The 26,453-nt window shown below is 44.1% G+C and overlaps 1 long non-coding RNA gene and 1 other non-coding gene across 2 annotated transcripts; one reads left to right on the top strand and one right to left on the bottom strand.

Moving 5' to 3' along the window:
- Positions 1-8,223: 8,223 nt before the first annotated feature.
- LOC114809540 lies at positions 8,224-8,361 on the bottom strand. The gene has a single exon (XR_003757318.1). It is a non-coding gene; the product is annotated as a small nucleolar RNA SNORA7 (small nucleolar RNA).
- Positions 8,362-9,757: 1,396 nt separating this feature from the next.
- LOC120638227 lies at positions 9,758-21,777 on the top strand. The gene is made up of 2 exons (XR_005659778.1): positions 9,758-10,028; positions 19,734-21,777. It is a non-coding gene; the product is annotated as an uncharacterized LOC120638227 (long non-coding RNA).
- Positions 21,778-26,453: the final 4,676 nt, after the last annotated feature.

Genomic DNA, 26,453 nt, shown 5'->3' with positions numbered 1-26,453 from the left:
TGATTAGAACCCACGTCCTCTGACTCCCAAGCCCTTGCTCTTTCCACTAAACCATACTACTTCGGTGGACTATAGTGCGTTCTAATCCCAGCTCTACCACTTGTCTGAGTGACCTTAAGCATGTCATTTCACTTCTTTGTGCCTCAGTTACCTCTTCTGTAAAACAGGAATTAAAATGATGAGGCCCAACTGGGATAGGAACTGTGTCCAACCTGATTACCTTGAATCTACCCAGTGCTTAGTACAGTACCTGGCACAGAGTAAGCACTTGAAAAAAATACCAAAAAAAAACCCCAAAAACAAAGACAGCACTTACATACATATCCTTATACTTTGCCATTTCCCTTACCTGTAATTTATTTTAATGTCCCTCTCTCCCGTTAAACTGTAAGCTCCTTATGGGCAGGTACTGTACTCTCCCCAGCTCTATATTAAGCACAGTAATAATAATAATAATTAAAATGTTAATAATAATGTTGGTATTTGTTTAGCGCTTACTATGTGCAGAGCACTGTTCTAAGCACTGGGGTAGATACAAAGTAATCAGCTTGTCCCACATGAGGCTCACAGTTAATCCCCATTTTACAGATGAGGTAACTGAGGCACAGAGAAGTGAAGTGATTTGCCCACAGTCACATAGCTGACAAGTGGCAGAGCCGGGATTCAAACCCATGAACTCTGACTCCCAAGCCCGTGCTCTTTCCACTGAGCCACGCTGCTTCTAAGGTCTCAATAAATATCACTGATTGATTGAGTGATAAAATCAGAGAAATGAAAGGATCTTGAAACATCAAGTGAAAGTCTATTCCTCCCAGGATAAATAGGCGTCTATTATTTCTTTAAAGATCTTCTGAGAGGAAGTTACCACAATCTCTTTTCATAGGCTGCTCTTGTTGGGTCACCACCCTGAAAGTCCAAATGAGAAGAAAAAGCTAAGGGATGATTTAGGAACAGAAAGAATTTCCAAGAGAATGGCAATGACAAGTTGTTCATTTAGGACCACAAAAGAGGAAATTGACTTAAACTGCAGTTTGGTAGAAGGAATATTGAAAAAAATCTCAAGGGATGGAGATTCTCAATTTCCTTTGCATTTTATCACCCTGACAGTTATGACATTTTCCTAATGCCCAACTGAACTTTTGAATAACTGACAATGCAATCCATGTCCTCTTGTTTTATCCTCTGAGGGTGGGAGCACTGAACATGAAGGAGAACCATCCTTTATTTTCTCCCTTTGAGAACCCTCAAAGAGTCAGCACTCAGAGAGCAACTTGTTTGGCAAATAAATAAAATCTAATCTCATCCCCAGAAACAGTCAAACTGGGCAGGACCCAAGGTGAAGGGAGGCTAGGAGCTTAAAAAAATACTGGACAAGAGAAGAAAGGTGGTCCAGTGGAAAGACCACTCCCATCACTTGCCTGTAGTGTGATGTTGAGCAAGTTGCTTAGCTTTTCTGTGCCTCAATTTGGATTAAATATCTGTTCCCTCTCCCCCTAAGATTCTGAGCCTCATGTGACACAGGACTGTTTACCACCTGATTAGGTTGTATCTAACCCTAGTGCTTAGCAAATAAGTGTTTAATGAAAGCCGCAATTATTACATTATGATTGTACCTGTACCAGCCAAAAGCTGGACTGGCCATTTAAAAAATGGATTAATGGCTACCCCAGTCAGAGCCACTTCAGTTTCACCGGTTAGACTGTAAACCTGTCATAGGGCAGGGACTGTCTCTATCTGTTACCGATTTGTACATTCCAAGTGCAGTACAGTGTTCTGCACATAGTAAGAGCTCAATAAATACTATTGAATGAATGAACTAAGACCCAATGACTATTCCTCTCTCTCTCTCTCTCCACAGGAGTCCACTTGATAGACATTTGCCCTGCAGCTGAGAAGATGGGGGGGTGGGAAAAGGGGACCATTGGGTAGGCAGTTGGTTAACATCCTAGGCCAGGACTGGGAATCTGGCTTTTCCCAGCTCTCATTCTGTTTCGGGGAAGGGGCGGGAGGAGGAGGGGCAATCACAAAGGGCTTCCAGATGGCTAGAACTCATTACTGTGGGGCAACATGGAGGGGTGAAATGAGAGTAAATTAATCAGCATTCACTAGGAATGAATGCAGAGAAGTGATGAGTATCAGTACCGCTTTAGCTGTGTCAAATTAAACCTGTAGAGCTGACAACACGCATTAATCTCACTCCAGTGCTGGGTGGCTATGCAAATGAGCTCCTGGTTTCATTTTAGAAGCAGCTGTTATTTTCTGTAACTCCCCATACCGAGTCTGAGAGTGATGGACGGATGGGTCAACCATGCTGATTAATACAGACTTTATGATTTAATGCTAGTCTGCCCGGGGAGGGAGTTTATGTTATTGCCAATGAATCTCATCGCCACAGCTGCCTGCACTTCACTTGCCAATTGCAGGCGTCCTACAGACTCAGACATTCATCAGTTACTCTGAAGCTCTGAGCTTGCATGATTGCTGTGGAGGCTCCCTTTGGCTCTTCCTCTGCGAAACCGTGTTAAAAGTAAAATGAAAGTGTCATGGCTATTTTTTTAAAATAATTTTCCAATTTGAATTAATATACTACGAATAATTCTGTTACCAGGCATTAAAATTGATTGATAGCTCCCCACTTCTTCCATGAAATAAAAACTACTAACCACTAGCTTAAATGCTCCATCAGCTCTCTTTTCTCTTTTTGTGTGGAATACCAGCTCATATGTTTGACTCCTTTCAAAGTAACCTGCAAATTGAACTCTTCCATTTCTCACCCACCTCTTATCCCCTAATAAAACTGCATTCTGATACTGGAAATTGCTGCTCTTTCAACTGAATTCTGGATCACAACAGTGTTGCACTAACACCACCCTCAATGCCATACTCCAGTCTATACTTCATTCTGCTGCCTGGATCATCTTTCTACAGAAACGCTCTGGGCATGTCACTTCCCTCCTCAAAAATCTCCAGTGGTTGCCTATCAACCTCCGCACGAAACAAAAACTTCTCACCCTAGGCTTCAAGGCTCTCCATCACCTTTCCCCCTCCTACCGCTCCTCCCTTTTCTCCTTCTACAGCCCACCCCATACACTCCACCCCTCTGCCGCTAACCTCCTCACTGGGCCTCATTCTCGCCTGTCCAGCCGTTGACCCCTGGCCCATGTCCTACCACTGACCTGGAATGCCCTCCTTCCTCACATTCTGCCAAAATAACTCTCTTCCCCTCTTCAAAGCCCTAGTGAGAGCTCACCTACTCCAGGAGGCCTTGCCAGACTGATCCCTCCCTTTCCCTCTGCCTTTCCTCCCCATTCCTCCTACTCCCTCCCTCTGCTCTTCCCCTTTTCCTTACCCACAGCACTTGTGCATATTTGTATACATTATTTATTACTCTATTTATTTTGTTAATTATGTGTATATATCTATGATTCTATTTATCTTGATGGTATTGATGCCTGACTACTTTTGTTGTCTCTCTCCCCCGTTTAGACTGTGAGCCCCTTGTTTGGCAGGGATTGGCTCTATCTGTTGCCCAATTGTACATTCAAGCACTTAGTACAGTGCTCTGCACACAGAAAGCACTCAATAAATACAAATGAATGAATGAATGAATACTCCCAATCAGCCCCATTTGGTTCCTGACACTGAACATTCAGATTCACTGGGAACTTCTTCTGGATGAGGGTCTGTGAGCTTTATTTGCTATATAGTAGGGACCTATGTTTCTAAAAGCTCCAGGCTCCTCAGACAATTTGGTGAACTCTCCAAATGAGGGTAAAGCCCAGACAGACTCTCCCACATACCAGGGATTTATTCCCAGCCTTCTCACCCTCATACTCACTGGTAATGATTATGGTTTTAAGTGCTTACTATATGAACTGTGAGTCCTATGTGGGACAGGGACTGTCTGACTGTATTGTATTTACCCTAGTACTTAGAACAGTGCTAAGTACATAGTACTTAGTCTTTCCTCTCAGATTGCTGAATTTCCAAGACCAATAATGTCATGGGTTCTCAGTTGAGATGGGCAGGCAAAGTGGACACCCAAGGATGATCCATCTCCAACCTTCAGCAAGTAATGTACATGGCACTACACTCAGAAGCCTTCAGGGTGCAAAAGCCCAGAATCTGGGACATTTGCTTGTTGCCACTATAAGCTCATGGTGGGCAGGGAACGTGTCTTCCACCTTCATTATGTAAGCACTTAGTATGGTGCTCTGCACACAGTAAGCACTCTATAAATATGATTGATTGATTGCCACAGTGAGCTAGATCCAAGCAGTGCTCCAGATCTAATCACTGGCATTCCACACACAACTTCCAAGAGCCAACACGGGATAACTTGTGGCAAGCCTTTGGCTCCAACATCCTTATGTATGCCCAAACAATTCAGGCTACATCAGTCATTTCACACGAACGGACTTCAGTTCTGATGACTATTACCCAACATGCCATTGGGGTGACTCAACCAGGGCTCCAAAGTCTAATTGCCTCCTAGTAGCTTCCACCTGACCCAGCCCCTTTCTTGCATAATTTTTCCAGTTCCCATCTAGGTCAGATACCACTGCAAATACCTTCAGGGTAGCCAGCAATAAACACAGAGTTGACAAGTCCAAACACAGAGCATCTTGTGGGAATCTTAGATTTAGAGATTCCATGGCCCTGAGTCAGTGCCGGTATGTCAGTTAAGTGAGTGGGCTTGCCTACCGCAGCTAAGAAGAGCCCCCTCATGATGCACCGGACAGGTCGGAAAGAGTAAGACTAGAGTAACATCACCTCTATAGGGAAAAAATTCTTCTCGGATGGCTAGCAAGCGATGGCCAATTTTCTCAGTCGTTGACAAGGCCCACTCAACTTGACTCCTGGGCAATTCTAAGGATAGTGAGGAATATTGGGTGGTTTGTTTTTTTTCAGTACTTGTTATGACCCTCTCAGGATTGCACCTGAAGAGTTTCTAGTACTTTAGCGGTCGTGGCTACAGGAGGGAGAGTCAAGCAGAGAACACCACCGCTTAGACTATGAGCCCATTCCTGGGCAGGAATTTTCTCTATCTGTTGCTGAATTGTACATTCCAAGTGCTTAGTACAGTGCTCTGCACATAGTAAGCACTCAATAAATACAATTGAATACAACTGAATGAATACCCATTCCATTCCTAGCTTGTGCAGTGGGTGGCAAGTGAAAGGAAATCTGCTACAAGTCAAAACTCATCTGTATTGGGAAGCAGCAGCATATAAGAGAGTTGAGAGCAGAAACTCAAGTTCTGGGAGAGATGTGTCCATGGAGTCGTTGTGGGTCGGAAACAACTCGACAGCATAAGACAAGACTTTTTACAAGCTTACCGTGTGCCAGGCATTGTACCAAGAGCTGCAGTTGATGAAAGATAATCAAGTTGGATGCAGTCCCGGTCCCACAAAGGACTCCCATTTTTAGTACCCATTTTACAGATGAGGTAACAGACACAGAGAAATTAAGTGATTTTCTTAAGGTCACACAGCAGGTAAGTAGCGGAGTCAGAATTAGAACTCAAATCCTCTGAACATGTGGGCATAGACTGTGTCTACCAACTCTGTTGTAGTGTACACTTTTAAGTGCTTAGCACAGTCTCTGCACACAGTAAGTGCTCAATAAATACCGAAGATTGATTTTCATTTGATCATGGTAGGTACAATTGCCTGACGTAGCAGACCGCAAACCTGAATGGCAACAGAGCATGCTGAAGCATCTGTTCTCCAAAACTTGTGGAGCTGGAGTTTTGACTTGTGGAAGTTCGTTTAGATAGACCTTCAGGAACTCTGGAACATGCAACTCCCTCTTACTGAGGACAGGGAACATGTCTGCAACTCTGTTGTATTGTTCTTTCCCAAGTTCTTGGTACACTGCTCTGTACTTAGTAATCATTCACTAAATTTAATTGATGATGATGATGATCTATCACAAACCGTCCTAATTTGTTCCCCACTGATGTCAGGGATGTCTGGATCCTCCAAAATCAGCTGGGCTCCCTGTCAGTAGGAGTATAAAGGGACAAGCAGTGGGAATATTCCAGTTCAGTCTGAGTCAGCCCCAGTCCCCAGAAACCTCATTGGGGTCTCTTTGCTCCCTTGTATTCTCCAAGGCTTCAGGATGCTATTTTGTGTGTTTAGACCACCTGAAAATAAATCAAACTATCTCCACCACAACAACTGGAATGCTCAGCGAGACAGAAAGGATTCAGAACTGACCTGTCTCTCCAGGGACCGAGAGGTCAAGATGTTCCACAGGGTTAATGGGTGCACACTCCCCTAGGAAAGTTCCAGGGCTGACTGGCTCCAACCAGTTTGGCTGCCACTTCCTGAGATTGAAAATCGCTCCAGTTAAAGTGTCTGCTGAGCATGGGTGCATATTTAAAGCATGACTGTGTAGAAATGCTTAAAGGAGGCTAGTTCTAACCCAAACATTTCAGGTGGAACAGAACTATTCTAAAGTAACCAGACAGCAGGTGAAGGGCCCTCTGGCTCTTGCTCTCAGTTTCCGGCAGACCTCCCCACCTGAGTACCTCCAATCAGAAGAAAGAAGCCAAAAACTAGCCACTGCCACTTGGCATATCACTTGCTCCAAAGGAGGTGATGAGGAGAGGCACTTCAAATGTCAAAATCTGATCCAGGCCAGCAAAGTTTTGTAGCTCTAGCTCAATCAAAGCATTCCCACTACAGCATTAATTGCATCATCATTCATCAGGAAAACACCTTCCAGACTCCAAATAGGTTCTCCAAGTGTGATGAATGCCAATTTGCTCTCTGGCACAGACAATGGGACTTTTTTAAGTGAAGATGTCAGTTGACCAGATAGCCAGCAGCTCTGTTGATTTGGATGGCAGTGTCAGTCAAGCTTCTCTCAAGCTTCTCCAAGAAATGAGCAGGGCTTTGGTCCCATCTTTGAGCAGGGACAAGGCTTCTATAAATGGGGTTGGGTGTGGAAGCCATGGCAGATGATCCTACAAGGCAGTGATAGGAATTTATCCTTCATAGCCCGACATTTGGCAAGAGCATGGACAGGAAACAACGTTGGAATAAGATGAAAGAAGTGACATTGGAAGAAGGCAGATAGCCATTCCCACCTTTTGTTTTATTAGGGACCAACACGGAAATAGGATTTCACTAAAGCAGGAGATTTCAGGAAGAGAAGCAGCATGATCTAGTAGAAAAAACACTGGCTTGGAAATTCAAGGACGTGGGTTATAATCCTGGCTCCACATTTCTCTGCTGTGTGATCTTGGGGGTCAGTTTCCTCATCTGTAAAATGAGTATTTGACGTCTGTTCTCCCTATTACTTGAGACTAGTTCTAACATGTCCTTGTTTCCATGTGGGACTGAGACTGTGTTCGACCCGATTAACCTGTATCTACCCCGTGCATAGAACACATAGTAAGTGCTCTAATAATAATTTCAGCTGGACACATGAAAGAACTTCTTGCTTACTGAGGGATCAGATGCTGGGAAGGGCCACCAAGGAAATCTCCATCTCTGGTGATAACAAAGGAAAGACCATCTGCCATTAATGTGTAGTCAATAACCTGTGAGAATTCAGAGGAATGAATAACAACAATAATAATGGTATTTGTTAAGCTCTTATTATGTGCCAGATTCTGTATTAAGAGCTGGGGTGGACACAAGCAGATCAGACTGGACACAGTCCCTTGTCCCACTTGGGGCTCAGAGCCTCAATCCTCATTTTACAGATGAGATTACTGAGACCCAAAGAAGTGAATTGACTTGCCCAAGGTCACACAGCAGACAAGTGGCCAAGCCGGACCTTCTGACTCCCAGGCCCGTGCTCTGTCCATTACACCATGCTGCTTCTCACATGACCCTTCCAGATCACGGAACCTTTTAATGCATATACATCCTTTTTGTGGATTGGTAAATCTGCAACAATAACAATAATAATAAAAACAACAATGCACTTATTGAATTCCCATTCTACTTCTTACAGACCTGTATAATGAACTAAGTCTTGTCTTGTCTTATGCTGTCGAGTCGTCTCTGACCATAGCGACTTCATGGACACATCTCTCCCAGAACGCCCCACTTTAATTTGCAATCATTTTGGTGATGGATCCATAAAATTTCCTCAATTAAAAAATATAGAAGTGGCTTACTGTTGTCTTCTTCCAGGTGGTAAACTTGAGTCTCTGCCCTCGACTTTCTCCCATGCCACTGCTGCCCAGCACAGAGAAGAGTTTTGACTTGTGGCAGATTGCCTTCCCCTCACTAGCCACTGCCCGAGCTAGGAATGGAATGGGTAGGACTCTGCTTAATTCTCCCTCCCATGGCCGAGACTGGTAGAGTACTGGAAACTCTCCAGATACGATCCCGAGAGGGGAATGTGCTAAGTACTAGGGTAGATACAAGATAATTATGTCAGACACAGTTCCTGTCCCTAGCAGGACTTACAATATAAGTAGTGAGGAGAACAGGTATTTTCTCCCCATTTTGCAAATATGGAAACTGAGGCAGAGAGTAGTTAAGTGACTTGCCCAAGGTCACACAGCAGGCTAGGGGCAGAGCTGGGATCAGGATGTCAGGAGTCCCCTGTGCTGTTGCTGTTCCTTCTCCTGTTAGCTCAGAATCAAGCCTCAGAATCAAGTAGCAAACAACAAAATCATCTAGGAAGGAAGCAATAGAGGGAATTAATTCTTTCCACTCAACCCTAACTAGCCTCCTCCTCCTCATCATCAGTGGCATTTATTGAGCACTTACTGAGTTCAGAGAACTGCACTAAGCACTTGGGAGAGTACAGAACAGCAGAGTTGGTAGATACATTCCCTGTTCACAAGTTTCCCAAAAGTTAGGGCATAAAGACCTAGTCTCTGTCCAGGACTACAAACACCCTGTCTCTTGGGATGTGTGGTGAGTTGGTATCCACTGCCGCATCTCAAGCGTGGCTTAGTAGAAAGAGCCCGGGCTTGGGAGTCAGAGGTCGTGGGTTCTAATCCTGGCTCTGCCACTTGTCAGCTGTGTGACCTTGGGCAAGTCACTTAACTTCTCTCTGCCTCAGTTACCTCATCTGTAAAATGGATATGAAGACTCGGAGTTCCACGTGGGACAACCTGATTTCCTTGTATCTACTCCAGCGCTTAGAAAAGTGCTTGGCACATAGTAAGCACTAAACAAATACCAACATTATTATTATGATGATGAAGCAAATAGACGCATTCATTTGTGGCGATGAACTGGTCGTTGGTTTCCCAAACAAAGACAGCATGGTCCAGTGGATAGAGCAAAGGCCTGCGAGTCAGAAAGACCTGGGTCCTCATCCCAGTTCTGCCACTTATATGCTGTGTGACCTTGGGCAAGTCCCTTAACTTCTCTGTGCCTCACTTAGCTCAGCTGTAAAATGGGGATGAAGATTGTGAGCCCAATGTGGAATAGGGACTGTGTCCAAACAGATTTGCTTGTAACCACCCCAATGCTTCGAACAGTGCCTAGCACGTAGTAAGCACTTAATAAATGACAATTATTATTAGGCTCTCTGAGGGATTGTGCTGGTACTTTTGGGCATATCTGAGCACTGAGGTCATCCCAAAATAAGGATACTCACTACTGAAGCCTGGAGACTCTTCAGCCTAGATAAACTAAACACACAAAGAAATCACCTTTGCCCCCAGCAGATAGAACAGTGGAACTTTAGCACTTCCAAACTTTGGAGCAGGATTACAAATAGCTTCCCAGTAATCTCTTAGAAATCACAGGGCTGTTCACACAGGACAAAGTCCACAGGAGAGAGAGGGGAAAAAAGGAAGAAGCCAGGGATTGACTGAGCAAAGGCTAGGGGCAAAAGTGAAAAAGGCAAAAGCAATCCAGACTCTGTAGAGTCCAAAATAGTGCCTTCTCTAGGTGCTTAGGCTCAGATGGGCCTAACTATGAGCTCTCCCTTGTCAGAGTTTATGCGAGAGCTTCCTGGCTGGATCCTCTTCTCTGGAATCTTCCTTCCTGGGGTGGCGCTGCTGCTGATGATCCTGGCTTACCTCAGGATCAAACTGATTGAAGGTGAGTTGACTCTTCAGGGTATCAAGGGAGAGGGTCAATGGGAAGTGACTGTCATCTATGTCAGCCCAGTCAGTTTTATTAATGACAATAATAATGATAATTATGGTATCTGTTAAGAGTATACTATGTGCAAAGCACTGTACTAAGCTCTGGGGCAAATACAGAAAAATCAAATCGAACACGGTCGTTGATTCAAGTGGGGTTCGACATCTACGTAGGGGGAAGAACAAGAATTGAATTTTCATTCGATAGATAGGTAAACAGACCAGGAAGTGAATGCTGGTAGGGAGGCAGAAGGGGAAGAAAATGGGGCTGTCCCTGAAGAGGTTATAGCTTTGTAATGAAGGCTCTTTCCAAACAGTTACAGTGGGAGAAAGGCAGAGGACATAATTTATCAGGTATTTCCTGATGCAAAGAACTACTCTTGCCATTGCAGGGGACTGTAGGGAGCTCCTGAAACAAATAAATATAGCAAAGTCAAACTTCACATCAGCTACCTCTGATGGAAATAAACCTTGAAGTAAACAACTAGAAAGACTGCACAGGCTTTGCTGTGGAAACTCCATCTGCTTCCCTGCACTATCCCCAAACAGCAGGTGTTTGGTCTCATGACTTATTTAGGCCTTAGGGACTGTGGTTCTGTTAACAACTACCACCTGAGGGGAGAAGCAAGGGTTATTGGAGGGGAATACTAAGTTTGGATGGGTGGTTTTGATGGATTCTTGATTGGCTGCTGTTGGAAAGAAAGGTAAGATCATGTATGAGGGAGATGGGGCTTTTCAGGAGCCTGTCACTGAATACTAACATGGACATTCAGGAGGGCAGCCATAATACAGTTCCCCAAGCATCCTGCTTTCTGGATGGATCACTAGTCTGATCCCAAGATCATACTGCTTGTGAAATTACGTTCATATCTGCTAAAAAAAAATATTAAAACTGCCTGGGCCCAACTCCTCATGAACCCTAGGGGAAAAATCCCTTCAGAAAATTCTAGTTACCATTTTAGCCACAAATCCATAACCATCACTTGGGTGCTTTTATTTCCTCAAAATATCTCTGATTGGTGGTTTATGTCCAGAGGAGCAAAAACCTAGTCTGTGACATGTTCAGGAGCTAGAAAGGCAGTACCTCCAGATGGTCCTTTAATGACAAATAATAATAATAATAGTTAATGTGTACTACGTGTTAAGCACTGGGGTAGACACTATAAGCAGATCGGACATAGTCCCTGCCCCACATGAGGCTGAAGGCAAAAAGAAAAAAAAGAGGTATCTCCATTTTACAAAGAAAACTGAGGTCACAGAAATTAAGGGAACTTGCCCAGAGTCACACCTCAGGTAAGTGGTAGAGTGGGATTATAAATCCAGGTCTCCTAACACAGACTCGTGCTCTTCTCATTAAGTCATGCTGCTTCCCCAGCACTGTGTCTCTGAAAAAGGCCTTCCATTAGGGGGGACAGAATTGTTCCACATGTGAATAAGCTAAGTCCCACATCTCCTCAGGACAGCTTAACGGAAAGAACGGGGGCTTGGGAGTCAGAGGATATGGGTTCTAATCCTGACTCCGACACTTGTCTACTGTGTGACCTTGGGCAAGTCACTTAACTTCTCTGAACCTCAGTTACCTCATCTGTAAAATGGGGATTAAAAATGTGAGCCCCATGTGGGACAACCTGATTACCCTGTATCTACTCCAGCGCTTAGAACGGTGTCTGGCACAAAGAAAGCACTTAACAAATACCATTATTATTATTATTCCTATTATGAAGCCAGATTGTTGCTTATGTTGCGGATTCCCATAACTGAACTCCGGCCACCTGCACCTATCACTTACTCAGAAACAAAAGGCCCACAGAATAAATAGAACTGATAAATAATTTGGTTGCTTCTTTAGGAAAAGCTAAAAATCAATAAAATATCTGCAATTTAATTGCACTTGTCAGAGTAGGGTGCTGAAACACTGCTATCTTCCCGAAATGCTGCTCCCCAAAGACACTTTACATAGGCTTTAAGGCTTCCACTTATCAGAGCTCTTCATTTTCCACTCCTCTGCTTGATCTCTTCACCTCTTCCAAATCCCCATCCTTCTTGTTAGTCAGTTTGATGAACTTTGACCCAAACCAGGAGCTTCAGCTTCTGGCCGATCTTTACTGTGGAGCCCTGGAGAATTCTTGTCGAGGAGAATAGAAAATCAGAAACCGCTTAATTCTGCATTGTTCTGCTATGGAAGAGACACAGTAATTTAGCCAGAGATGTTTCACAGCCCCTGCACTGGAACCAGCACTTGACATTGCTTCGGGGTTCGTGAGATCTTGGAGGCTTAGCCAGCCCCAAGGAAAGGCTTAGGGGAGATCTTTACCCCAGGTTGTCGCTTCAATACTTTATGTTCATTCATTTATTCTTTCCACTCGCTGTCTCTGCAGCAAGATAAAACCTTCATCATCTCAAAAACCTCCGGTGCATTAAGTGACAAATAGATGCATAGCCAATGCTTCAGATTTCAAGATGGCTGTCCTTTGGGTGTTCATTAATACAACATGGTCTAGTGGATGGAGCAAGGGCCTTGGAATCAGAAGGACCTGGATTCTAATCCCACTTCTGTCACTTGTCTGCTGAGTGACCTTGGGCAAGTCACATCACTTCTCTATGCCTCAGTTACCTCCTCTGTAAAATGGAGATTAATGGTGTAAGCCCCATATGGAACAAGGACTGTGTTCAGCCTGATGAACTTGTATTTATCCCAGCAGTGCCTGGCACATGATGAACACTTAGCAAATACCATTAAAAAATCCTTAGCTCTGCTCTTTACTTGACCTACTCTAATCTCCTGCTGTGGTCCTGGCCCCAAGGTTTAGACCTTAGGCAGTGAGAAGGCCCTTCTGTTCTATCCTACTCTCCCTCTTCTCTAAGAGAGAAGTGGGAAAGAGAACAGGATCACTGCAAGAGGATTTGTTGAAGAGGAGGAGTGAAGCTGAGAGGACAAGCAGAGGGAAGTACAGGATCCTGTGGACTCTCAAACTCTGAGAGTCTGAAATCCCCCACCTACCTTGAAAGAGAAATAATTTATGGTGGGCAGTGGGATCCATCAATATCACTTTCCATTTTGGGGGTTTTTTTGGTTATGATATTTAAGTGCTTACTATGTGGCAGGCACTGTACTAAGAGCTGGTTAGATACAAGATAATCAGGTTGGACACAGTCCCTGTCATATAAGGGGCTCACAGTCTCAATCCTCATTTTACAGATGAAGTGGACAAGAGGAGAAAGGAGGACAAGGAGGAAAGGAGAGGGAAAAGAGGGGAGGAAAGATGAAGGGGCTAGTGAAGTAAAGGCTCTCTTCCCAGGATCACTGCCTAATGGGTGCACGAGCCAGCTCCTGTCTCTTCTCTAACCCTGCTGACAAATGACACCACTTAATATCCACTGCAGTCCGATGACCCAAATGGAGACCATGCAGAACAAGTAATTAAATAAATTTGGATGTGGAGCTGCACCCAAAGGCTTTGTAGCACTGAGCTGAAGGTATTTTCTTTCAGGTCTATTTTTACCTGATATAGTAAAAACCCTTTTTTGAATGGTATTTGTTAAGCACTTACTATCCGCCATGCACTGAACTAAGCGCTGGGGTAGAAACAAGCTAGTCAGGTTGGACAAAGGCCATGTCCCATAAGGGGCTCACAGTCTTAATCCCCAATTTATAGATGAAGTAACAGGCACAGAGAAGCTAAGTGATTCATCCAAGGTCACACAGCAAAGTGGTAGACCCAGGATTAGAACACCAGTCCTTCTGACTTCCGGGACCATGCTTTATCCAATAGGTAACACTGCTTTTTCAGGCCATGCAGCTTCTTTCCCAGATAACCATTTAGAATTTTTTTTTATGTAGGTCATCTGGCAGGATTTGTCCATTTATGAGTTAGGTCCCAGAACACCAGCCTCCTTTAGGAATAATTATGATGATAACAATAATGATGATGGTAAAATGTGGTATATAGTTAGCACTTATTTTATGCCAATCAATGTAGGAATGGCTGAGATATAAGATATAAGACCAGACACAGCCTCTTTTTCTCATGGGGCTCACAGTCTAAGTAGGAGGGAGAATGGGAGTGTATCCCCATTTTACAGGTGAGGAAATTGAGATACAGAGAAATCAAGTGATTTGCTCAAGGTCACACAGCAGGCAAGTGGCGGAATCAAGATTAGATCCAAAATCTTCTTACTCTCAGGCTGGTACTCTTTCCACTAGGGTGCACAGAAGCTCCCTAAAACTAATAAACATTTTGATGTTTCTCCTTAAGATCTTTTCCCCCACAGGCAGAAAATTACCTCTAAATGAGACTACTAGTGTTAGTACTAGATTCCCAATAAATCAATCAATGGTATTAATTGAGTGCTTACTGTGTGCACAGCACTGTATTAAGCACTCGGAAGAGTGCAGTACAACAGAGTTGGTAGACATGTTCCCTGCCCATAAGGACCTTACAGCCTAGAATGAAAAAATGGTTTTGCATTCATCCTTGGAATAACTCTGTGAATCAGGATAGGTCAGGTATAATTATCTCCAGTTTTTAAAGCGAGAAACTCTGGCCCAGACAGGTGAAGTCACTGCCCTGGAAAAGTGACCCAAGAGGCCTGACTTCAGACCAATGACCAAGTCCACCTCACCCTACTCCTCTGTCTTATAGTAAAGCCTGATTCAGACAGATGGGAGTAACCAGCCATTTTAGGGTTTGACAAAAAGCACCTGAAATTAGTGTAATTATAATAATAATAATACATCAACAATAATAATAACAATAATGACATTTGTTAAATCCTTATTGTGTGTCAGGCACTGTACTAAGCACTGAGGTGAATACAAGCAAATAGGGTTGGACACAGTCCCTGTTCCACATGGGGTTCAAAGTTTCAATCCCCATTTTATAGATGAGGTAACTGAGACACAGAGAAGTGACCTGCCCAAGGTCACAGAACAGATAAATGGCAGAGCCGGGATTAGAACCTGGGTCCTTCACCACCCAGGTCCGTGCTCTATCCACTAAGTCATGCAGCTTCTCTTTAATTATTCAACATTAATCGCAGCCCTCCAAACCGTAGGAGGTAACAGTGCGTGTAAATTTAATTAGCATGCGGAGAACATTAATTTTCCTAGTGTGCAGGGAAAACTGAATTATCCCACTTCCTGCACACAACAATCTGACGTTGCCCAGGGATGTAGAAAGGTAGTGGGACTCATCAAAAAAAATTCTCTTTCTAAAGTCGAGGTGGAAAAAACACTCTTTCTCCAAACATCTCAAAGGACATCTGTGCCGCTGCTGACCATCCTATCGTAATCTGCTCCCCCTCAGCTCAGGATCAAAGCAATTTCTTTTCTGGTTTTGGAATGGCCTACTGTACTACTATTGTTTATTTTTAACTGGTGTCATTTTTACTAACAACTGTGGTGTTTATTAAGCACTCACCAGGTTATAAGCAATGGTAAATACAAGATTATCTGATCACACAGTCCCTTTCTCTTAAGGGGCTTACAATCTATTTTATGCCCATTTTCGAGGTGAGAAAACTGAGGTCCACAGAGGTTAGTGACTTGTTGAAGGTCACAGAGCAGGGCAGTAGCAGAGCTGGAGTCAGGACCTGCATCTCACAACACCTAGTCCTGTGCCTTTTCTGTTAGGCCATCCCGTTTCCTCACTGAACGGGCCTTACCACTGGGACTCATTTTCTGCTCCTGCTTCATTTCCTCTTTGGAAGCACTTCTGCAGGTAGCACTCTATCAGCATCACACTCATGCCCAATTGCTGTCAGACCATCACCTTGATCCGCTCGCTCTAGCCTTCTAAGTTTTTTCAGTAGATTGTAAACTTCTTGAGGGCGGGGATCATAGGTATTAATTCTATTGGGCTTTCCAGAGCACTTAGTACAGTAGTAATAGTAATATGCTTTACTAAGGACTTACTGTGTGCAAAGGCATGCTCTGCACACACAACACACTCAATAAATATTACTGATAGTACATTTTCACACCCAGGATATTAGATATCATCTGAATCCCACTTTTCCATACAGCCTCTCCCTTAGGGAGATATCTATTCAACCTCTTTATCTGACAACTCCCTGTTCCACACTGCATTTGTAAACTGCTCTTTTTTCACCTAGGTTCTGTCTGTGCCAATCACTTGCTTTGTGCATGTACCTATGCTGGTGACTTTCACCTAGGAGTGTCAGATGTCTGTTTTAGAACAATTCTAAGAGTCAAAGAACCCCAGAAGTTTCATTGCACTATTGTCATCAATTGTATATTTCTCAGTTTTTTGGGTCAATCTCCCCATTGAAGTGTATCTTTTAGGGGGGGTCATTTTACAATTGCTTCCCAACTGCTCAGTTCAGTGCTCTGAATTCAGAAGGTGCTCAATAAAAATTCTAAGTGATGCTCATCATAACCCAAAAGTCTATTTTAACCACAGTGTTGGGCAGTTTTACAAACAAATAATGATTTGCTTGAGGGTATAAATGCTACTTTCTCTGAACTTACAATTTCAAATCAGTGCCAGTAAAGTGCTCAAGTAGTTGTTCGAAAACCAGGGAGGAGATAACAGAGGGATTGTATCAAGAACGAGGCTCATGAACAAATATTTCAACATCCCCACTCTCAAAATTAATGCTTGTAGTTAGGCAGACCAGGCATCCAAATGTAGTTGCGATCATCCTGGATGTTTACTGGATAATCCACACAATTTCAGGCAACCATGCAGTAATGGAAATGTCCCAGTTGAATGTCTTCAGCTTATGACCATGAAATTGTACCCCTGGCAGCTCTGGCTCCATTTTAATTTATGAAGCTCCATATCTGGGCTACTACAGTCTCATTTAAGTGTCACAGCATTGTAGTACTTGTAATAAGGACATCTTAATATCCAAATGAACTTTTATGCTACATCCACCCACGAAAGTGACTTTCATGAGGTTACTTAGCTGGCCAGTGGCAGAACCAGAGTTTCGTAAATCCCAGTCCCACTGTTTTTCCACTATATCACAATCCTCCATCCAAATATCCAATGAGAATGAACAATTGTGTTTTATAAGTTCATTCATTCATTCATTCAATAGTATTTATTGAGCGCTTACTATGTGCAGAGCACTGTACTAAGCGCTTGGAATGAACAAGTCGGCAACAGATAGAGACAGTCCCTGCCGTTTGACGGGCTTACAGTCTAATTGGGGGAGACGAACAGACAAGAACAATGGCAATAAATAGAGTCAAGGGGAAGAACATCTCGTAAAAACAATGGCAACTAAATAGAATCAAGGCGATGTACATTTCATTAACAAAATAAATAGGGTAATGGAAATATATACAGTTGAGTGGACGAATACAGTGCTGAGGGGATGGGAAGGGAGGGGGGAGGAGCAGAGGGAAAGGGGGAAAAGAGGGTTTAGCTGCGGAGAGGTGAAGGGGGAGTGGTAGAGGGAGTAGAGGGAGAAGAGGAGCTCAGTCTGGGAAGGCCTCTTGGAGGAGGTGAGTTTTAAGTAGGGTTTTGAAGAGGGGAAGAGAATCAGTTTGGCGGAGGTGAGGAGGGAGGGCGTTCCAGGACCGCGGGAGGACGTGGCCCAGGGGTCGACGGCGGGATAGGCGAGACCGAGGGACGGTGAGGAGGTGGGCGGCAGAGGAGCGGAGCGTGCAGGGTGGGCGGTAGAAAGAGAGAAGGGAGGAGAGGTAGGAAGGGGCAAGGTGATGGAGAGCCTTGAAGCCTAGAGTGAGGAGTTTTTGTTTGGAGCTGAGGTTGATAGGCAACCACTGGAGGTGTTTAAGAAGGGGAGTGACAAGCCTAGAGCGTTTCTGCAGGAAGATGAGCCGGGCAGCGGAATGAAGAATAGACTGGAGCGGGGCGAAAGAGGAGGAAGGGAGATCAGAGAGAAGGCTGACACAGTAGTCTAGCCAGGATATAACGAGAGCCCGTAGTGGTAAGGTAGCCGTTTGGGTGGAGAGGAAAGGGTGGATCTTGGCGATATTGTAAAGGTGAAACCGGCAGGTCTTGGTAACGGATAGGATGTGTGGGCTGAACGAGAGAGACGAGTCAAAGATGACACCGAGATTGCGGGCCCAAGAGACAGGAAGGATGGTCGTGCCATCCACGGTGACAGGGAAGTCTGGGAGAGGACCGGGCTTGGGAGGGAAGATGAGGAGCTCAGTCTTACTCATGTTGAGTTTTAGGTGGCGGGCAGACATCCAGGTGGAGACAGGAGGAGATGCGAGCCTGAAGGGAGGGGGAGAGGACAAGGGCAGAGATGTAGATCTGCGTGTCATCTGCTTAGAGATGGTAGTCAAAGCCGTGAGAGCGGATGAGTTCACCGAGGGAGTGAGTGTAAATGGAGAACAGAAGAGGGCCAAGAACTGACCCTTGAGGAACCCCAACAATTAAAGGATGGGAGGGGGAGGAGGCGCCTGCGAAGGAGACCGAGAATGACCGGCCAGAGAGATAAGAGGAGAACGGGGAGAAGACGGAGTCCGTGAAGCCAAGGTGAGATAAGGTGTGGAGGAGGAGGGGATGGTCGACAGTGTCAAAGGCAGCAGAGAGGTCAAGGAGGATCAGAATGGAGTAGGAGCCATTGGATTTGGCAAGAAGGAGGTCATGGGTGACCTTAGAGAGAGCAGTCTCGGTAGAGTGGAGGGGACGGAAGCCAGATTGGAGGGGGTCTAGGAGAGAATGGGAGTTAAGGAATTCTAAGCATCGATTGTAGACGACTCATTCTAGGATTTTGGAAAGGAAGGGTAGTAGGGAGATAGGGCGATAACTGGAGGGGGAAGTGGGGTCAAGAGCGGGTTTTTTTAGGATGGGGGAGATGTGGTTATGTTTGAAGGCAGCAGGGAAGGAGCCATTGGAGATTGAGTGGTTAAAAATAGAAGTTAAGGAAGGGAGGAGGGCAGGGGTGATGGTTTTAATAAGGTGAGAGGGAATGGGGTCCGAGGCGCAGGTGGAGGGGGTGGCACTTGCGAGGAGGGAGGAGATCTCCTCTGAGGATACTGCAGGGAAGGATGGGAAAGTAGGGGAGAGGGTTGGTGGGGGGGAGGGGAGAGGCGGAGGGGTGACTTTGGGGAGCTCAGACCTGATTGTGTTGATCATTATGGGCAGGGAATGTTTCTACTAACTCTACTGTATTGTACTCTTCCAAGCACTTAGTACAGTTCTCTGCAATCATCTGTATTTAATGAGACTTACTGTGTGCAGAGCACTGTACTAACCACTTGGGAGACTACATAACAGAGTGGGTAGACGTATTCCCTGTCCACAACGAGCTTATAGTCTAGAGGGTCAGAACACTCAATAAACACCACTGATTGATTGAACTGCCTCACTGTAACTGCATTTTTTGGTCATTTATGTCCCTGAAGTATTGTCTCCCTGGGGGAGGAGGAGAGTTGTCCCTTAGCTATTTCCAACCTGTAGGAACACTTCCCCCTTCCCCCTTATATCTTTAGAGGGGCTGACCGTCAAGCTGATTGATGCACAGTAAGCACTTAAATACCACATTTAAGAAAATAAATCCACCAACTTCTCGCCAGATGGGTAATTTGTCCTTTTCCATTTGAGAAACTGGGAGCCTGCCTTCTCAAAGTAAGGGTGCCAGTTTCCAACTGTCCAGGAAGCCCAGATCTACCCACCCAGTGTTCTTTCTCTAGTGAACACAATGCTTTCTTTTCCAGCTGATGATGACCTGGCCCATGCCCCCAGCCCTCTGAATGCCATGCGGCATTATCACAACAAATGCCACAGGTGGGGCCGCTCCTCACGTTGAAGGCCAACCTCTTCAAGAAAACAAGACTGAAAGGGGGGATGTTCCCACAGGTCAGAAACTGCCAAGGGACAACCATCCTTCCCTTCCAGGAAACCAACACCTCAGGGACATAGACCAGCAAACAAATATAGTGACAGTGAGGCAGCTGCTGCCTCAAAAAGTATTCAGCCTAGAAAAAGTATGCCGGGCCCACCACGAGCCAATGACCTGGCTGCTGCCTCATCATTAAAACCAGCCCACAGACTGACCAGAAATAAACGGCACAGATGTATGTAGATGGCATGACGGTGCAAGACTGTAATGGACAATCAAGAACACGTCAGTTCTGCCGTACGAGTTTGGCTAGAGAGCTGCTGGACAATGAGGGAAAATTATTTCCACATCACTTGTCTGCTTGGATAGAATGTGGCAAGCTGTAGAAGAAATAATTGAAATCACGCCCATGGTATGGATCACCAGAATACTACAATGCAATTCTCCTCAATATCAGACTCAAGATTGCAGGTCTGGCATTAAAGAAAAAATGACTAATCAGTCAAACTCTTGCTTCTGGCCTCAAAGATACTGAGAGCCTAATAACAAGAGAAGGAAAAGAGAAAGGAAGCAACATGGCCTAGAGCAAAGAGCCCCAGGTCTGGAAGGCAAGGATCTGGGTTCTAACCTACTTACCTGCTGTTTGATCTTGGGCAAGTCACTTAACTTCTCTGTTCCTCAGTTCCCTATTCTGGAAAATGGGGATTCAATACCTGTTTTCCCTATTTAGACTTTGAGCCTCATGTGGGAACTGATTTCTTTGTATCTACCTCAGTGTTTAGTTCAGTGCTGACAGTAGGTGCTTAACAAATACCAAAATTATTAAAAAAAATAAATCCACTCTTTGCTAGAAGGGTAATTCATCCTTTTCCATTTGAGAACCCAAAGGGACTGAAAATATCTATTTGGTGCTTGGTGTGTCAACAGTATGGTTGCATATGTGTTTTCTTAGACAATTCTTTTTTCTAATTAGCTCTGTAAAAAGGATTTGTCCTCTGACATGATTCTAATCTTGACAATTGTCAATCTCTATGGAAGGAGCCCACTGTATTAACTAACTTTTGAAATGGTTTCAGTCTCTGATAATGAAGGTAATGATCTTTCAGAATGAAAACCACACACACACACACACACACACACACACACACACACAAAAAGGTTTCCTGAGATAGTGACTGATCATACTATGTGCTTTTTTGTCAGACCACTTTGTATTGGGTGAACTGTTCCTCCAATCTGCTGCTCTTTGCCTAATATGAAACTTGTTCAACTAGAGAGATTCATGTTCATGTTTGATTACATTTGGTTAAGAAGAAGATATCTGCAGGAGTTTTCAAATGAAGGAACTGAGGTTATTTGGAGAAACAGTGTTCAGACCATAAGGAAGGCAGAGCAATATTTTTTCAGTTCAGGTGGAATCTCTTCTTCACTCACCCCTGGAGGAAACCAATTGATTTTAAAATGTTCCCTTTAACAAACAGGAAAATAGGGCCCAATTTGCACTCTGAGACAGCAAAACCTGAAATTCAGTCAGTAGATATTACAGGATAAATTGCAGCCTTCTCAAGTTTGTTATTTAGCTTTATGGTCTGCTAGATTGCCACAACTGACATACAAATAAAAACATGCTCATTTGCACTTTGGCCTCTGTGGTCAGGAAGAGACCTATATTTCTTTCCCCATCTAAGATGTCAACTCAGTGGTTTTCTTTAGCATCAAAGTTGGACTATTTTTGTGGTGGTGCAATAAGGTAATACTAAAACAATCTTGACTGAAATCATATTTAGATTCATGCATATTTAATGGAAGGCTAACAATTTTTCTGAGAGAACACATCCATAGATCCCTTGGTTATCTTCGACTTGCAATTATTATATACAATTATGTAAAATGATCATTAAAAAAACCCCATCAGGGAACAAAATTTTCCCCACTGCTTTTCATATTTCATGGGGTCACAGGAGGGGTTACAATACAGTATATATATGATCAGAGGAGGTCATATGATCTTAGACTCAGGACCAAAAATACACTCCATCTTTGAAACCCTTGTAAACTGGGAAGAAGCTTGAGAGACCTCAAGGAGAGGATGGAAAAACTACTGGGAAGTTTGGTTAAGTCACAGTCACAGAAAGTGACTTTTTAATACCCAATGGACTTCAGAAGACCTGAGAACACCAAATAAACAGCTTGTAGTAACCCAAGGATAGTTGATTCCTCTTTCAATTCATCATGCTTCTAAAATGCTAGAAAAACATGAAACTATCATCCCCATGGAAACTTGGATATTTGCTAATAGACTGGAGAGATGCATGCATTTCTAATTATCGTAATTTCCCCAGGTAAATATTTTCATCTTGAATTTCTTTCTCTTCACCAGTCACACTGGTAAACTCACTCTTGGGGAAGGGTTCCTTTCAGGAAACACATGCATTGCTATTGATCAAATACACATTAAATTGATTACTTATATGCAATAGTATATTAAGAGTAACAACATGGTTGTGCCATTTATCCACAACATTCTCATAACAATCTAATTTTTTCCTTAAAATATCCTTTTGTGGTGGAGGCGGGTGTTATCTACACTTTACAGATGAGGAAATCTGAATCTCAGAAAGGTTGACTTCCTTAGACTCTTTTTTAATGGTATTTAAGGCTTTATGATGTGCCAGGCACTGTACTAAGTGCTGGGGTAGATATTTGATTTGCTTATATCCACTCCAGCACTTAGTACAGTGCCTGCCACATAGTAAGTGATTAACAAATACCTTTATTCTCATACCAGCTAATCAGGGTGGACACAGTCCATGACACAGGGGGCTCCCAATATTAAATCCTCCATTTTAGAGATGAGGTAACTGAGGCACAGAGAAGGACAAGTAACTTGCCCAAGGTCACACATCGGACAAGTGTGGAGCCAGGATTAGAACCTAGGGCCTATCAACTAGGCCACACTATTTCCCCAAGGACGTGGCAAGGCTGGAAATATGACCCAGGCCTCCTGACTCTGACCTTTCCTTTTCCTATTAACCATATCGTCTCCTCTATGGTGTCGGTATGGTGGTACTGAGTATGAAAAATCACCATAGGGTTAATGATCACTGTCTTTGATTTTGGGGAAATACCCCTTCCCAGATTCCATATAAAAGCTCTGCACTTGTGTTTACTCTGTGATGCTCCCTGTCCAGCCCCACCCAGTGAGATGTCAGAATGCCCACCTCTCACCTGGGTTACAGGGATAGCCACAGTGAAAGGAATATAGAGACGACCCCACTGGCAACTCCTGAATTCTTATTAGCACCCAATCAATGGCTTCCCTTGCATTCACTCTCCAAAGTACTTGTTTTATTCTCTTGATTCAGGCCCCCTAAACCAAGTGCAATGAAGTGTTCACTTCAAGATACCTAACCACCCTCTTAGGATCTTCCCTGTTTTTCTCATCTGGCATGATCATAAATCTAACACACTGAGGGGCTATCCTGAAACACATCCTCTATGTTCCTGATTTTGCCCTCAGTATGTCAAACATGGGAAGACTCGACTCTCCAGGGTCACATCGTGTCTCTTTTGCCTGATTTGGGTTGGGCCTTGAACCAGCAGTGGGTTCAAAGGTCACGCTTATGGTAACAGTAGATCCTTGAAGACGGAAGCAATGTCCTCTTTATGAAGTGACTCACAATATAGGGGTGGAAAGTTAATGAACACCACATATCAGTAGATAATTCCATCTTCTTCTTCCACCCTAGGACTCCTTAGTTCCACTTGCAGGTCCTAGTTCTACGGTTGGCAACCTGTCTGTGCAGAAGAGCCAAACAAAATGAAACCTTTGAGCTCATTTACACAGTTTATTTCATTGATGAAGTGTTCTGATGAGAGAACACAAATTTAATATTGTAATGGGACTTCAGAGAGGGGGAGAAAAAAGGGAAAAGGGAGGAAGAGAAAAGAGAAAGAGGGAGAGGAAGACGAAAAAAAGGGTGAGGGGAGAGGTGGGAGAGGGAGAGAAAGAAAACCCACTCAAACCTATTCCTGATTCTTTTAATTTGGGAAGAGGAGAGGTTGGGGGTCAGATTTGAAAAGCACCATGTCTGCCATTTATACTCACCTTTGCATCCTATGCCACCACTTAGCTGCTCCAGATATGGCACAAATTTGGGGTGATTCTTATCACAGCCCCCATGGGCACTGGAGAAGTGCATAAACCACAAGAATGGGTTCCGCTCTTGCCCATGCTCTGACATATCCTGCAGCCAATGCACCCATGGGGAAGAAGGACTCTTCTTCCCTAGTGGGTTTCACTGGCCCCCGCCCTCTCTCAGCTTCTGCTGCTTGAACAGGTTGCAGGATGGAGGAGGTGAGAACAACTTCAATTTGCCCTGCCACCCGAGGGGGGGGGCTGTGTCCCACCAGACAGCAATGACTGAAGCCACCATATTGGCTCCCCTCGATCCCTTTCCAGTTCAAAAGGGTGGGAAAGGTCAGCTAAATCCTGAACAAAAGCTAAGAGAGACTTCCCCACAGTACAGGCCTTGGGAGTCTATATTCACAAAAGCCAAAGTGTTCCTGGACAGATCAGCTCATCCAGAATTAAGAAACCTTGATGAACTCCTATTCAAAATCAAACCCTCTCTTTAAAGCCTTTTCCAGGCACAACTTAATTCCAGGATTGAGGGGTAAAACAAAAAAGTATGGATGCTCATACTCACACTAATTTTCAGCAAAACAGAAACTCGCATTTCTATTAAATGGTTCCTGGAGGACTTTGGAGACCAACTCTGTGATGTCAGGTTTGTGAGAAAGTTTTTGCTAAGATTTTCTTAATGTTGCTCAAGTGTTTGCTGCTTTCTGCCACTCTAGCACTGCAACACTAAGGGGACTGCAAGTTTATCATTAATTGACACAATGTTATTTCCCTTAAGCAGCTGGTGGACAACCAGGACTGGAAATCTTGAGAGCTTAAAAAGGAAAATGTTACTTATCTTGAAAAGAGACATTTGGTTATAATTCCCTCCAACAGTTACTACTGAAAGATAATTCTTTACTCTTATTTTCCTTTATTTATTTTGTAAGGCTTTTAAGTATTTTAAGGCTTGTAAGTATTTTAATAATTATGGTATTTGTTAAGCGCTTATTATGTGCCAAGCACTGTTCTAAGTGCTGGGGTAGCAAGCTAATCAGGTTGGACACAGTCCCTTTCCCACATGAGGCTCACACTCTTAATCCCCATTTTATAGATGAGGTATTTGAGGCACAGAGAAGTTAAGTGACTTGCCCAAGGTCACACAGCAGGTAAGTGGTAGGGGCGGGATTAGAACCCACAACCTCTGATTCCCAAGCCTGCGCTCTTGCCACTAGGCCATGCTGCTGAACTCAAAAGAGCAAAGATGTTTGTTATGGGCAGGGAATGTCACTTTTTACTGTTGTATTGGACTTTCCCAAGCACGTAGTACAGTGCTCTGTACACAGTAAGTAGTCAATAAATACAACAGAATGAATATTACATACACTGCCACGAAGAGCAGAGTCCAATTCCTTCTTATCTGGGAAGGGTTGAGGGTGGCACTTAGGGGCTTGGAAGGATATGGGTCCATGGTCCAGAGTAAGGGAGATTCTGAGCAGGGCAAACAGGAGTTGGGGATGCCTTGGCTGGTCCCCACAACACCTGATCCTGATTATGAAAGGGAAAAAAAACTGGGGTTCACCACCTTCATAATCATAAAACTATGGTATTTGTTGAGCGTTTACTATGTGCCAGTAACTGTACTAAGCGCTGGGGTGGATTCAAAAAAATTAGGTTGGACACAGTCCCTGTCCCTCATAGGGCTCATAACCTCAATCTCCATTTTACAGATGAGGTAAGTGAGGCCCAGAGGGGAAAAAACAAACAAACATGGCATTTGTTAAGTGCTTACTATGTGCTGAGCACTTTTCTAAGCTCTGGGATAGATACAGGGTAATCAAGTTGTTCCACAAGGGGCTCACAGTCTTAAACCCCATTTTACAAATGAGGTAAATGAGGCACAAAGAAGTTAAGCATCTTGTCCAAGGTCACACAGCAGGTGTGGCAGGGCCGGGATTAGAACCCACGTCCTCTGACTCCCAAACCTGTGCTCTTTCCACTAACCACGAGGTCAGACAGCAGACAGGTGGCGGAGTCGGCATTAGAACCCATGCCCTTCGGACTCCCAGGCCCAACCTCTATAGGCCAGGCTGTTTCATCAGTCCCAGGCCTGGAAATCCGGGCTCAGACTCAACCCTGAGGACTAGGGAGATGACTTGGAGCTAGAGTATGGTTCCTAGTTCCACTAGAGTGAGGGGGCAAAGGGGGTCCAAAGCCAAAGGGAATTTTGGAAGACTACGTGGGTAAGGATAATCCTATGACGAAGTGAGCTTCCCCAGGCCTAAGTCTCTCTCTACCTAATTCTTACTAATAGCAATGCTACCTCATACAACATAGCAGGATTAATAGTAATAATATAGCTTGGCACAATTCAAATCACTGGGGTAGATACAAGATAATCAAGTAGAACACAGTCCCTGTTCCACAAAGGGCTCACAGTCTTCATCCCCATTTTTCAGATGACATAACAGA

Source organism: Ornithorhynchus anatinus, chromosome 2 (assembly GCF_004115215.2).
Source record: "Ornithorhynchus anatinus isolate Pmale09 chromosome 2, mOrnAna1.pri.v4, whole genome shotgun sequence".
Taxonomy (NCBI): Eukaryota; Metazoa; Chordata; class Mammalia; order Monotremata; family Ornithorhynchidae; genus Ornithorhynchus; species Ornithorhynchus anatinus.
The sequence above is the reverse complement of the archived record's forward strand: the minus strand, read 5'-3'. Positions and strand labels throughout refer to the sequence as shown.